General features: G+C 41.4%; 1 long non-coding RNA gene across 6 annotated transcripts in view; it reads right to left on the bottom strand.

Annotated features, from left to right (window-relative positions):
• Positions 1–313: 313 nt before the first annotated feature.
• LOC103882505 overlaps positions 314–14,516 on the bottom strand; it is a 28,027-nt gene continuing 13,824 nt past the window's right edge. For 4 of the 6 annotated variants that reach the window (XR_004182371.1, XR_004182373.1, XR_004182370.1 and 1 more), the window contains 6 exons: positions 12,807–12,933; positions 11,353–11,417; positions 10,464–10,601; positions 3,158–3,280; positions 2,924–3,019; positions 314–1,886 (listed from right to left, as the gene is read on the bottom strand). This is a non-coding gene — a long non-coding RNA (uncharacterized LOC103882505). Of the gene's footprint in view, positions 1,887–2,923; positions 3,020–3,157; positions 3,281–10,463; positions 10,602–11,352; positions 11,418–12,806; positions 12,937–14,516 lie in introns of all 6 variants that reach the window. The other 2 variants (XR_004182372.1, XR_002520650.2) reach the window with 2 other exon arrangements.

Here is a 14,516-nt window from a genome sequence, read left to right as displayed (position 1 = left end):
CGATCCTCTGGCCCCATTCTCCCGAGTAGCTGGGACTACAGGCATGTGCCACCATACCACACCATTTGCATATTTTTAAAGTGCTTGTGTATGATGCTTACTATCTGGCTGATGGAATCATTCATACCCCAAACCTCAGCATCATGCAATATACCCATATAGCAAGTCTGCAATATACCCCCTGAATCTAAAATAAAAGTTAAAAATATTTTTAAAAAATAATACAATAAACAAATAAATAAATAAAATTGCTAAAAGAGTGGTGCATGCCTGTAATTCCAGCTACTCAGGAGGCTGAGGCAAGAGGATCACTTGAACCCAGCAGGTTGTGGTGAGCCAAGATCGTGCCATTGCACTCCAGCCTGGGCAACAGAGTGAGACGCCATCTAAAAAAAAAAAAAAAAAGAAAAAAGAAAAGAAAAAGAAAAGCATAGATTTTAAATGTTCTCATAACAACAAAAAATGATAAGTATGTAAGATTCTTAACCACAGTTGATGTACCTTACAGAAAGAGCTTCTCTTTCATGATGTGTAACTGCCCCACGGGTTCTTCCTGCCCACTGCACAAACAAAATCAGTTCATGGAGACCATGGCATTGCAGTAAAGAAAGAGGTTAATTGACGTGATGCCAGCCACACCATGTGGGAGGCAGAGTTATTACTCAAATCAAACTCATCTAAGGCTTGGGGGTTAGGGATTTTTCAAAGGTAATTTGTTAGGTAGCGGGCTAGGGTATGGGGAGTGCTCATTGGTTGGGTCAGAGATGAAATCATAGGGCATCGAAGCTGTCCTCTTTCTCTGAGTAGCTTCTGGGTGGGGACACAGAAGCCATTGGCTGGTCCCGGTGGAGCCATCAGTCATCAGACATGCAAAATTCTGAGAAGATATCTCAGAAGGCCAATCCTAGGTTCTACAAAAGTAACATTACCAGCAGGGGTAACTGAGGAAGTTGCATATCTTGTGGCTTCTGGAATAATGCCTCACAATTGTTTATGTCTACACCTTAGCAGAATTTAGGCTCCTTTCCTCCTCCTAGCCTGGTGGTCTCTCATTAGTATTACAAGGGTGGTTGAGTTTGCTTCGTTTAAACTATAAACTAAATGACTCCCACATGTAGCTTGGCTTAAACCCAGGAATAATTAAAAGCAGCTTGAAGGCTAAGGGCAAGAGGGAGGTTGGCTAGATCAGATCTCTTTCGCTGCCATTATTTTCTCACTGTGATAATTTTTGCAAAGGCGGTTTCAGATGCAATTGGATTTTTGGATACTGTGAACCTTGAATATCTGAGACTGGTCTCAGTTAATTTAGAAAGTTTATTTTGCCAAGGTTGAGGCTGCATGCCTGTGGCATAGCATAGCCTCAGGAGGTTCTGATGACAGGTGCCCAAGGTGGTCAGGGCACAGCTTAGTTTTATACATTTTAGGGAGACATGAGACATCAATCAACATATGTAAGATGAACATTGTTTCAGTCCGGAAAAGCAGGACAACTCAAGCAGAGAGGGAGCTTCCAGGTCACAGGTAGGTGAGAGTCAAACTGTTGCATTCTTTTGAGTTTCTGATTAGCCTTTCCAAAGGAGGTGATTAGATATGCACTTACCTCAGTGATGACTTTGCATAGAATGGGAGGCGGTTTTGCCCTAACCCATTCCCAGCTTGACTTTTCCCTTTAGTTTAGTGATTTTGGGGGCCCCAAGATTTCTTTTCCTTTCACATTTCCCCCCTTTTCTTTTAAAAAATCTTTTGGAGAAAGCATTTTAGAAGAAAACGAGTGTCTGGTCTCAGGTTTTGTCTGGTCTCTCATGGCTAGGGTGATTTATTCCTAGGCAGGTGGGTCCTGAGTTATTAGGAAAGCTCATTTTTAGCAGGCTGAGAATCACCATGTCCTATGAAGAGAAAATAGGGGGAGGAAGGGAGAAAAACAACAAACAAAATAACGATCCTAGAAAATCGATATAGGCCACATTACTCTGAAGTCCATACATCAGTAGGCAGGTATGAAAGTAGCTTACATATGTAAATAGGTTGCTGTTATTTTCTTCTGAAGTTTATGTTGTCTAGATTCAGTTCACAGGGCTTTAAGAAAGCACAGCTTAGTTTTCAGTGATTTCAAATTAGGAAAATGGAGGAAAAAAGGAAAAGAAAAGAAAAGAAAAATTTGAAAACATTGTTTTGGAGACCTGTAGCCAGGAAAAATTAGAATTCAGTCCAAACTGTAGAAGATAATAAAAACTGAAGAACATTAGGCAAGACTAAAATCTAACAACAGGTGTATTATAGTTCTTGAAATATAATGTTTCTCTCTCTAGTTTCCCATTTTTACTAATGACAAATCATGGTAGGACCAATTTGCCTTACTATACTTGGCCAGATAATTTGTATAAAGTGCAGCAAGAATAATTATTTTTTGCATAGTCTTTTAAAATAGGCTTTGATGGGGCCGGGCACTCACGCCTGAAATCCCAGCACTTTGGGAGGCCGAGGTGGGTAGATCACCTGAGGTCAGGAGTTCGAGACCAGCTGGCCAACATGGTGAAACCCCATCTCTACTAAAAATACAAAAATTAGCTGGGCCTGGTGGCAGACACCTGTAATCCCAGCTACTTGGGAGACTGAGGCAAGAGAATCACTTGAACCTGAGAGATGGAGGTTGCAGTGAGCCAAGATTGTGCCACTGCACTCCAGCCTGGGTAACAGAGCAAGACTCCATCTCACAAAAAATAAATACATAAATAAAAAATAGGCTTTGATGGAACTTTGTTTCATAGAAGGAATCTCAGAAAAGACTTTTTTAAAGCTGAGCCCAGCCATGGGATTTGTACCATCAAATACCTATGAGTTGGATGAATTATTCTTCTCTTGAGGTCCCAAGATATTAGTAATTGGGGCCCCTGGGCATGTCAGAAAGTAAGTCTTGACTTACCATGGGTCAGGAACTCTGTACAGGGACTGCATAGACAAGGTATGAGGCCAGTTTTCCCAAGTGGCCTTTATTGGTTCCACAAGTCAAGTTTGATTCCTTACAGAAAAGCACACCATTCCAGTCAAAGCCTTGGTAAAATAACCAATTTCTCCAACTGCGTCCTGTTACAAATGAAAACAGATTCTTATTGCACTTATGCAAATAACTATATTGTCATAAGTTAAGAATACTTACAAATAGTTTCCAAATTCTAGAGAAATCAGGTAGAGAGAAACAAATATGCTCCAAATTTTGTTCATAGAAGTATGCTTCATTGTTAAAAGCTGTTAAAAGCTCAAAAGAAAAGTTTTCTTTACTCTGAAAAACAAAACAAAAGAACAGCAATGTTTTAAGCAAAAAGTCAAAAACATTGCTTCAGTCTTCTATAAGTTGAGTCCATGCACTTAATTCCTGTTCTGCTTGATGTTCATGAACATTCCAGCTCTTCACGAGTCCTGAAAGTTTCTCCTCTATTCTGATGTCACAATCTCCAAGTTATCAGAAACCTGCATTCAAGAGCACCTGTTAGAGTTTTATAGCTGATTATAAAACTACCTTCTAAAGAGGACAAAAACAAGACAGAATTGTCCATGGATGACAAAAAATTTTAGGGCAGCCATAGTCAAAGACACAATTGACAAGGAAATTTGTTACCTGTGTCGCACAAAATAATTTAACATAGCAATTATAATTATTACTGATAACATACACTAAGTCTTATCAGAATTATAGGAGTTTCCCATAATTTTTGGAACACATACCAATAACATATTTATACAGATACAACTCAAAGAAAACTAAATACCATTTCATATTTGACAATGCTTCCTATATAATTTTCATACCTAATAAGCCAGATATGTCATTTTTGGAGTTTAAGGAACCTAATATCTAACAGGATTAACTAGGTCAGTAAAAGACATAGGTTATAATTTGATTTTGGAAAGTTTGTCAAATATCAAAAGTTTAAAAACTTGATATTATAAAATAGGATCACAGGTTATTGTAAAATAAGTCATTCATTTAACCAGAGTGGTAACTCAAGAACTTCAAAAAAAGGTGAAAACCTTCATTCTTTGAGAGAGGAGACTTAATTTTCCAAACAATAAGCCCTAATAAAAACAGCATGAAGCCAATCAAATTTGACTTCCAAAATTTCATAAACAATCTATAAAATTTTAATCTTGACCATAAGCTATAACTTCCATAGGCCTTTTATGACCTTTATAGCCTTTATCTGGGAGTCAGTTAATGCTCCAAGAAAATGTTAATCTGACACAGGGGCCCATATGCTGGTCTTGCCTTAGTGTGCCTTTGACATTAATGATCAATTTATAGAGAAACTGAGTTTATTTTATCACTCAACATCAGCCCTTACAATCTCATGCACCCACCCTTCTGTGATAGTCCCTGGCCTTTGAGGAGTTGAACAGCTTTAATTTCTGGCCCTGTGTTTCAGGAATGCAGTTTATTTTGACTTGCATCTTTTACTAAGCCTGAAGTTGAGGCTTTAATTACTGCCAGTGTTTAAGATTTAGCAGGACTTGGTGTCCTTTTTAGACCCAGGACTCAAAGCCCTGTACTCAACATCACAAGGACTTTAAAAGCACGTACGGAAAGATACATGGATATAGTAACCTTGATTTTTTAAAAAATTGTTTTAATCTCAGTTATTTTCTAAGCAAACCAAAACTTCACAATAATGGCATAGGGATTATTTTGATAAAACACAAAATATCTTAAGCCAGTTACCAAAAGGCAAAAGAAGAGACTTTCTGCAGTGCACAGAATATTATGTTGGAAGAAAACATTTCCCTTAGACCTTTAAGAAAACATTGTTAGCATCAGGCCACAACAAACAGAAGTTGAGGGAAAAAAAAACTTATATGAGCCGAAAATGACTTTAAGGAGAGCATTACTATTTCATGCCTTTTAAAAGGGGTGCGAAACTGAAAACAGCAAGATGCAATAAAAGTTGAACTTTGGGTTTAAAAAAATTAAAATCTCCTATAATTTACTAAATCAATCCCTTAAGAAAATTTTATTGTTCTAATCAATTATTTAGTGTGTAAGTGTATTTTTTACATCAAACCCAATTTCTATAAAGCCCATTATAATTTCTCTTCAGTTATAGACAACTCGATCATATAAAAGTTTTGTTTTGTTTTAAATAAATCCTCTTATTGTTACTTACACAGACCATTCATGACATGCTTGGACTTTCAGTTTTTTTCCTGAACATCCTTCTTTCTTAAACAACCAGTCGTTTTATTCTAGGACTAAATTTACTGTACAAGATTCTTTCTCATATAAAATTATTTCTCTTTAAGCTTTCTTACAAAAAAAACTCCTTATTTCTATAACTTTCTTTACATCTCTCTTATTTCCCAGTTCCTTTTATCTTGTTTTATACATAACCTTTAAATGAACTTTGAATTAGACAAAAATTGTTCACCTTTTTAAAAAGGCCATTTTTTTAGAAAGAATGTTTTCCTACAATTTTTTCAAAAATACCCAAATAATGAAATATCTATTATTTAATTTAACTTTAGATTCTAAATTATCACAGGTTTGTCTGTAAGTATTTATCCCATGACATTTATCTAATTATTTTATTTTAATCCTTTACCTAGATTATTTATGAAAACTGTGATAGTCATCATTTAATGTTACGAAACTCATTATTGCAAGATTCTAACTAAGACAGCAGAAAAGATTTGCCCTAACTGACTCCATCTTGCTTCTAACCTCCAAGCTGTCCTTCTTCATTCCTGGACTTTGGGAGGAACTTAGTTTATAGTTTAGCTTTGAAACAAAGTTGAGAACAGTCCTTTGCCAAAACAAATCTCCTTACTGCCTGTGGACAAGACTACCTAAAGCCATGAGATTAAAAGTTACGATAATTTTACTAAACAATTCAAGTAGTAGCTGTTTTCACTAAACCAATATCAATGTCTTACTTATTTAAAAATTACACAAGCAAAGATCATTCTGTTTTGAGCTGGGTTTATAGTTTTGTAACCCCCATGCCAAATTTTGACGTCTTATAGTATTTGGCAGGGATAAGTTTGAAATTACTTCATCAATAAATGCAAACAAAAATGTTTGCTGGCAGTTCTTAAGACATTTTTAATATTACTTTACCAATACTTTTAAAGCTAGCTTATTTATTTATTTATTTATTTATTTATTTATTTTTTTTTTTTTTTTTTGAGACAGAGTCTCGCGCTGTGTCACCCAGGCTGGAGTGCAGTGGCGCGATCTCGGCTCACTGCAAGCTCCGCCTCCCAGGTTCAGGCCATTCTCCTGCCTCAGCCTCCGAGTAGCTGGGACTACAGGCGCCCGCCACCACGCCCGGCTAGTTTTTTGTATTTTTAGTAGAGACGGGGTTTCACCATGTTAGCCAGGATGGTCTCGATCTCCTGACCTCGTGATCCGCCCGCCTCGGCCTCCCAAAGTGCTGGGATTACAGGCTTGAGCCACCGCACCCGGCCTCAGCTAGCTTATTTATTAAAGATTTTACTTAAGTCACAGAAACTAGAAAAAGCATTTAACTAGTCTTTCCTTTTTTTTGATAAAGTATTTGATGTAAGTGCTTTTATTTTTCTTTAAGCCAATTAATTAGAGCTCTTTTATATATTTCTAGTAGTCAAACATTGTGTACACAACACATAATACATAGATGTATTTATAGATTCCTAAAACCTCCTTTTTTTCCTATCTCAGACTTGCAAACTCTTGATAACCTATTTCATTACCCGGCCAGTTGTCAGCTGATTAGCCCTAAATTTGCAACTGAAGGAAACAACTCTTGGGTGAAAAATCAGATAGCAAAATTTACACCTCAAGGTACAGGGACAGAAGTCCGGTGTTGCTGGAGGGATATTCAAGAGGAATGCCAAATCAAACATAAAATTACACAAATCTGTCATAGAATTTTATGAGGAGACCAACTTTATTTAGATAGGGACTACCTGTCTTTTAACTGGATATCTGAGCTCTGGGCAGAGAGCCCACACTGAACCCTGGGTCTCCAAAAAGGCAGAATTATTATGAGGCTAGACCACGTGATGCTTTTACAGTGCACTTAAAAAATTTTTTTTTGGCCAGTGTGGTGGCTCATGCCTGTAATTCCAACACTTTGGGAGGCCGAGGAGGGTAGATCACTTGATGTCAGAAGTTCAAGATCAGCCTTGTCAACATGGTGAAACCCCGTCTGTAATAAATACACAAAATTTAGCTGGGCGTGGTGGTAGGCACTTGTGATCCCAGCTACTTGGGAGGCTGAGGCAGGAGAATCACTTGAATCCAGGAGGCAGAGTTTGCAGTGAGCCGAGATCGTGCCATTGTGCTCCAGCCTGGGCAACAAGTGCAAAACTTTGTATCAAAAAAAAAAAATTTTTTTTTAAACAAAGACATTACTTAGTGTCTAAACTATACTCTTCCTTAAAAACCCAAGAGCAGCCTATGTTGCAATAACTATTTTCGTCAGTAAATCAGGTAGCAGTAAAAAGGCAAGCCGTTTAAGAGCTGAGATGAACTTGTCTGTTTACACTCTTGTGGTTCCATAAGGAAAAACAGGTTTCTCCCCTGAAGGGAGTCTGGTGCTTTCTCCATTTTCTTTAAGGAACCCCAGGCTATTATAAACTATTTTAAGTCCCTCATGTGGCAGAGTGTGCAAGAGAAAGGAGACACAGGAGAGACAGGAGAAGCAAATGAAGAAAACAGAATTCAGTCAACTGAGAAGAAAAACATTTTTGCTCAAAAAAAGAGACAAGGTCCTAGGAGAAAGAAAAAACAACACCACGAAGGCCTTTTATACACACACACACACACACACACAAACGCACACACACAAACACACACACATCTTGGATGTTGGCTTTTAATTAAGCTGACTTTTAACCACTGAGCTCCTTTTAAAACATCTTTTAAAATCTATTACCATATTTAAGCTAGGAAAAAAAATGCTGTTCTTTCAGAAGCACCAAGTACCAAAGCGGAAAGGGTTTGACTTAGGAACCAAAGCTAGGTTGTTGTGATAGAAAAAAAAGAAGGTAGAACACTTAGCTATGGAACTGCCACGCAGGGCAACAGTCATTGCTCTTTCAGCTTGGCCTGGCTAGCAAAAAGGGGCCTTGTTATGTAAATAAAGCCCCTTAAGCAGTCAAAAATCTTTCCTGGTTTTTTTTTTTGGTTTTAGTTTTTTTCCTTTGTCTGGCTGTTTTTCTCCCCACATCACACCTCCCCCCCTTTTTTTTTTCTTGAGACAGAGTGTCATTCTGTCCCCAGGCTGGAGTGCAGTGACGTGATCTCGGCTCACTGCAAGCTCCGCCTCCTGGGTTCATGCCATTCTCCCCACACAGCCTCCTGAGTAGCTGGGACTACAGGCGCCCGCCACCACGCCTGGCTAATTTTTTTTGTATTTTTAGTAGAGATGGGGTTTCACCGTGTTAGCCATGATGGTGTCGATCTCCTGACCTCATGATCCGCCTGCCTCGGCCTCCCAAAGTGCTGGGATTACAGGTGTGAGACACCACGCCAGCCTTTTCTTTTTTTTTTTTTTTCTTGTGGGAATTTAGCCATTTCAGAGGCCTTGTTCCCCATAATTTGAAACTTTCCTTTAGATTTGACCAAGTCAGATAGAGTTGATCAAACCCAATGGGGAAAAGACCAAAACAACAACGAAAACAGAAACAAACAAAAAACAACAACAACAAAACCAGTTAAGCAAAACACATGATGGCACAACTTATATGATCACTGAGTGCTCTAATGGTAAGGAGAAATTAAGACCAGTTGGTTGTTAATCTTAACTTTAGCCAAGACAAACCCCAATTCAGTTACTTACCTAGGAATGGGACTCAAGCTGAAGACTGCTCTCCATCCTAGAAGCAGGAGAAATCTAAAATTTATTTTCCCTGTGGGAAGCGAGTTCAAACTCCACAGAGGAGTTACCTGCCTTCCACCTTCATGGAAGCAGGAAAAACTTACCTTCCTTGTGTTGGAAGCAAGTAAAACTCCAAAAAAACACAAAGTAGTTGTACAACATAATAAATGTTAGATCACGACTGAATTTTGGGAGATCAGGAATTCTCCAGAGAGGGTCGTTCCAGGCCTCAGCAAATTGTCCTGTTGGTTTGAGCCATAAAGATAGCTCAAGCTGGTCCCAAGCACCAGTTGGAGATTTGGCAAAGGTCAGAAGCACCTCCACTCAGAATCCCTCTGTGGTTACCAAAATATGAACTCCAAATATCTGAGACAGGTCTCAGTTAATTTAGAAAGTTTATTTTGCCAAGGTTGAGGCCACAGGCCACATGCTCGTAACACAGCCTCAGGACATCCTGACAACATGTACCCAAGGTGGTCAGGGCACAGCTTGGTTTTATACATTTGAGGGAGACATGAGACATCAGTCAGTATATGTAAGATGAACATCAGTTCCATTCAGAAAGGTGGGACAACTCAAGCGGGGAGGGGGCTTCCAGGTCACGGGTAGGTGAGAGACAAATGGTTGCATTCTGTTGAGTTTCTGATGAGCCTTTCCAAAGGAGGCAATCAGATATGCATTTATCTCGGTGAGCAGACGGGTGACTTTGAATAGAATGGGAGGCGGGTTTGCCTTAAGAAGTTCCCAGCTTGACTTTTCCCTTTAGCTTAATGATTTTGGGGTCCCAAGATTTATTTTCCTTTCACAATACAGATAAGGGTCTTTCCTTTTCTCCCACACTCTTTTAAGAAGCACTAAATTCAAGGCCAAACCAAAAGGGTACAATCTCACAAAACTAACATTTCTTTTTCTTAATTATTTTCCCTCCTTATTAGTGGTCTTTTTTACACCTCTGCCAATAATTAGGGCTGGAGAAAACTTATAAAATTTAGTTCACCAAAGTCTAGAATGATCTCAATATTCCATAACCACTACGATAGTTAATTTTATGTGTCAACCTATATCAGAGGTGTTTAAACCAGAACGACTCCATCTAGAATAGGGGCTGGGTAAAACAAGGCTGAGACCTACTAGGCTGTATTCCCAGGAGGTTAGACATTCTAAGTCACAGGATGAGATAGGAGGTCAGCATAGAGACAGGTCACAAAGACCTTGCTGATAAAACAGGTTGTGGTAAAGAAGCCAGCTGAAACCAAGATGGCTACAAAAATGACCTCTGGTCATCCTCACTGCTCATTATATGCTAATTACAATCATTAGCATGCTAAAAGACACTCCCACAAGTACCATGACAGTTTACAAAAGCCATGGCAATGTCAGGAAGTTACCCTAGATGATCTAAAAAGGGGAGGGACCCTCAGTTCTGGGAATTGCCCACCTCTTTCCCAGAAAACTTGTGACTAATCCGCCGCTTGTTTAGCATATAATCAAGAAATAATCATAAAAATAGCCAACCAGCAGCCCTTGGGGCCACTCTGTCTATGGGGTAGCCATTCTTTATTCCTTTACTTTCTTAGTAAGCTTGCTTTTTACTTTACTCTATGGACTCACCTCGAATTCTTTCTTGCATGAGATCCAAGAGCCCTTTCTTGGGATCTGAATCGGGACCCCTTTCCAGTAACACTTGGGCTAGGAAATGCCCAGATTGCTGGCAAGAGTTTATTTCTGGGTGTGTCTGTGAGGATGTTTCTGGAAAAGATTTGCATTTGAATCATCTGATTGAGTAAAGAAAACCACCCTCACCAATGTAGACAGGCATCACCCAATCCATGGAGGGCCCAAAGGAGCAAAAGGGTGGAGGAAGGACGAATTCTGTCTCTCCTCTTGAGCTGAGACGCCCATCTTCCCCTGCCCTTCAACATCAGAGCTCCTGGTTTTTGGGCCTTCAGACCTGGAATGAATGACAGCACTGGCTTTCCTGGTTCTCCATCATGTCCTTTTGAGTTTTGGTCAGCATCACCACAAGATAAGGACATTCACCTCTGATCTCCTTTCTAGGTTTTTTGTTTGTTTGTTTGTTTGTTTTTTGATACCGAGTCTCACTCTGTCACCCAGGCTAGAGTGCAATGGCAGGATCTCAGCTCACTGCAACTTCCGCCTCCTGGGTTCAAGCGATTCTCCTGCCTCAGCCTCCTGAGTAGCTGGCATTACAGGCATGCACCACCACGCCTGGCTAATTTTGTGTTTTTAATAGAGACAGGGTTTTACCATGTTGGCCAGGCTGGTCTCAAACTCCTGACCTCAGGTGATCTGCCCACCTCAGCCTCCCAAAGTGTTGGAATTACCAGCATGAGCCACCATGCTCAGCCTGATCTCCTCCTTTCTATGCACCTGTACTAGTTAGTAACTGGTGGTTCTGCCTGAGGCACAGATGGATCCAAGGGTTCAGTGATAGATCCACGGTTCCTCTGTTTTGCTTTATTTGCAAAAAGGCTCTTACCTGAAATGTGATTCTAAGGTGGTCCTTGGAAGTTCTGGATGGACATGGTCCTTCATGCTAGTGACCTAAGGAAGAAAAGGAGAGTATTCCCTGAAAGATTCAGCAAACATCTGAGGGAAGATTGACCGCTCTGGATGCAGGGTCCTGCCTGAGGGATTGCTCTAAGTGTCCGGGTTGGGTCATGTGCCTGCCCCTGCAGTGGTGGTACAGGATAAAGCCAGCCAGTCTCATCCAACCATATGGACTGGGCAGATTGCTATAAAATAGAGAAAGAAAAGCTTCCCAAAGGAAGGGAATGTGGAGTCAACAAGAGGTAAGGTCACTTTTGTCCCCAAGTGACAACTCTGGTCTTCCTCTGCTTCTCCTCTTTTCTCAGAACTCTTTCTTATTCATCCCCAAGTTCAGCTTGTTCAGTACTGCAAGGGCTGATGGGTGGGGGTCAGGTGTGGGGCAGGATCACTGCCCTCCTCCATTATTTTCACCCAGGCAAAAATGGGTGAAATGAGCCTCAAGGGCCATGTCGGAGACAACGTGAGGGGTGGAGACAGAGGGAGAGTCCGGAATGGGCCCTCACTGCCCTAGAAGCATATGGAGGAGAGAGGACCAGCCTCCTTCTGAGGGAAGAATGATAGGAACACTGTGTGTGTGTGCCTGGGTTCCAGGTCTGGTTGGTACTTCATGAGACAGTCATCTTGTTTTCCCACAAAAATGGTTCAAAATCATCCAGACCCTTCTTTCTTCCCTCTTCATATTGGTCTCAGACCCCTCGCTAAAGTCCCAAGGCTAGCTCTGATCCCACCATGAGAAGCTTTCAGAAAAGGGTGCTTTTCTCCCGGAGCTCAAGGGCTCCAGCTCTGGGCTGATCAGTACCACACCCCCAAACACACACACACACACACATACACACACACACAGAGTAATTAGTTATGGAATTTGGTGGAAGAATCAATCAGACCATTTGGATCATGGAATAAACTATTCTATGGACTCATGGAATGTTCCATGGAATAATGTCCCAGTTATTTTGTGCTAGGGAGACAGACATTTATATTCAACAAATGTCCTCTAGATTGAGTGCTGAACCACCTTGTGTGGATAAAACTGAGAATAACACACGGAGGAAATTCTTCTGGTTTCAAGACAAACTCCACGAAGACAAGATGCACTTGGAGTTTGAGTCTGTCTCTTCTGCTCTGTGGTGGGTTACTCCAGTTCATCTGCAGAATTGTTTGGAATTTGCAAAACCTCCAAATCCTCCCTCAGGGCTTCTGTGCCTCTTGGCTTCCTTACAGCTCCTTTGTGACCGTAAGATAGGTTTAATAACCACACTCTAGGTTGCACAACTATTATTATTACCATCAGAGACACATAGTGCAGAAAAATAGAATCTATGTTTTGTATTTCCTTTTTCAGATAACCAGTTTCATCTAAGGGAAATAGCAGATGGTATTTACCCAGGAGTGTGGTCTTCCCCTGGTACTCAGGCTAGGGGGCCTGCAGTAGTTTCAAAATAGAAGCATCTTCCCCAGCTGCACTCTGCACGTGGCCTCCTTCCTCACGCCACGCTCCGTCTCTCTGGCTCTGCTTCCCCGTGGTGAATGCATATGCAGAAAAGAAATGGGGACCCGGTAAGTCTTGGTGTTTCCAGGAGGCCCACAGGCCCTGGTAAGAGCTGATGGTTTGGAAGATGGAAAGCAGCCAATGGACGTCAAACATTTAAAGATACAAGCAGAGTCATTAGGGGCCCAAGGGTTTGAATGGTTCCCAGGCTAATATGACCCTCCCCTGACTTTCCGTGCTGACTCCATCTTTTCCTCCACCTTGCTGGGCCCTGTCTTCCTCCTGTTCTAGGTATTGCAACACAGTCACAGGATGTGAAAGTAGCAAGAAAGAGATAAAGCTTGGATCCTGGCAAAGCGGATGCATTGCCAAGGCAAGAGCCAAGTTGACGACTAAGCTGGGCCTAGAACCCTCATGTTTTGGCTCACAGACCTGCACTCTTCCCATAAGCCTTGACTTGAAGAGGATTCCTTAACTGAACTGTTATAAGATTCTCACAGATACAGTCTCTTGGTGTAAATAACAATGACCTATCAAGATACCAAAAGTGAAATAAGACAAAATAGGATACATCTTAGTTGGTTATAACATCAAGAGAAGCCTGCAAACTGCCCCGTCCCCCAGAGTCTCAGGGGATCTGGGTAGGATCTCACAACGTAGAGGGTGGGTTCAGTCTGTGAGTTCTTCCTTCCACTGCTGTCCACCCAGCATTCACAGCACGGTTTGTCCCTAATAGTGTTTAGCTCTGGATCTCTATTAAATCACAGATGCTCAGAAACGTAAAGGGCCTTAAAGAGCATGTAGTCGATTCAACTCTCTGCGTGCAAGTGAGATCATATATGTTAGAAGTAGACACAGATCTCAGGCAGCCTCCTGATAGTGAAACCTACAGCTTGTGTCCATGGATCCCAGTGAGACCCGGAGATCTGGCAGTTGTCCGGTTGGTTGATATAGTTAGAAGATGAGCTGCATATATATACATAATTTTTTTTTGAGATGGAGTCTGGCTCTGTTGCCAGGCTGGAGTGCAGTGGCGCCACCTCGGCTCACTACAACCTCTGACTCCTGGGTTCAAGAGATTCCCCTGCCTCAGCCTCCCGAGTAGCTGGGACTTCAGGCATGCGCCACCACAACTGGCTAAGATTTGTATTTTAGTAGAGACAGAGTTTCACCATGTTGACCAGGATGGTCGCGATCTCCCAACCTCGTGATCTGCCCACCTCAGCCTTCCAAAGTGCTGAGATTACAGGCATGAGCCACCGCACCCGGCCAGAAGTTGAGCTGTATAATTTCAGCTGGAATGTTCACTATGCCACGTGAATTAGTCTACTTGCCAGTCTACATGGCAGGGTTCCGCTGGTAGAAGTGGAAAGCACCCTCTGCTCCTCTGATTTCCAAATCTAAACGCTGTGGCCCTCCCTCTGTTCTGAGGGTGTCCTCGTGTGGTCATTTATCCCCCGGGCCTCTCCCTAATCCCACGCTGTCCCTGGACCACAGCTGTTTTTCCTCCCAGCCTATCACAAATGCTTTGGGAGGCCTGGGACAGTGGCCTGGGCTGGGCTGACCCCACCACTCCATCTGCATCTGCTCACGGGGACAGGGCT

This window comes from Papio anubis, chromosome 2 (assembly GCF_008728515.1).
Source record: "Papio anubis isolate 15944 chromosome 2, Panubis1.0, whole genome shotgun sequence".
Taxonomy (NCBI): domain Eukaryota; kingdom Metazoa; phylum Chordata; class Mammalia; order Primates; family Cercopithecidae; genus Papio; species Papio anubis.
The sequence above is the reverse complement of the archived record's forward strand: the minus strand, read 5'-3'. Positions and strand labels throughout refer to the sequence as shown.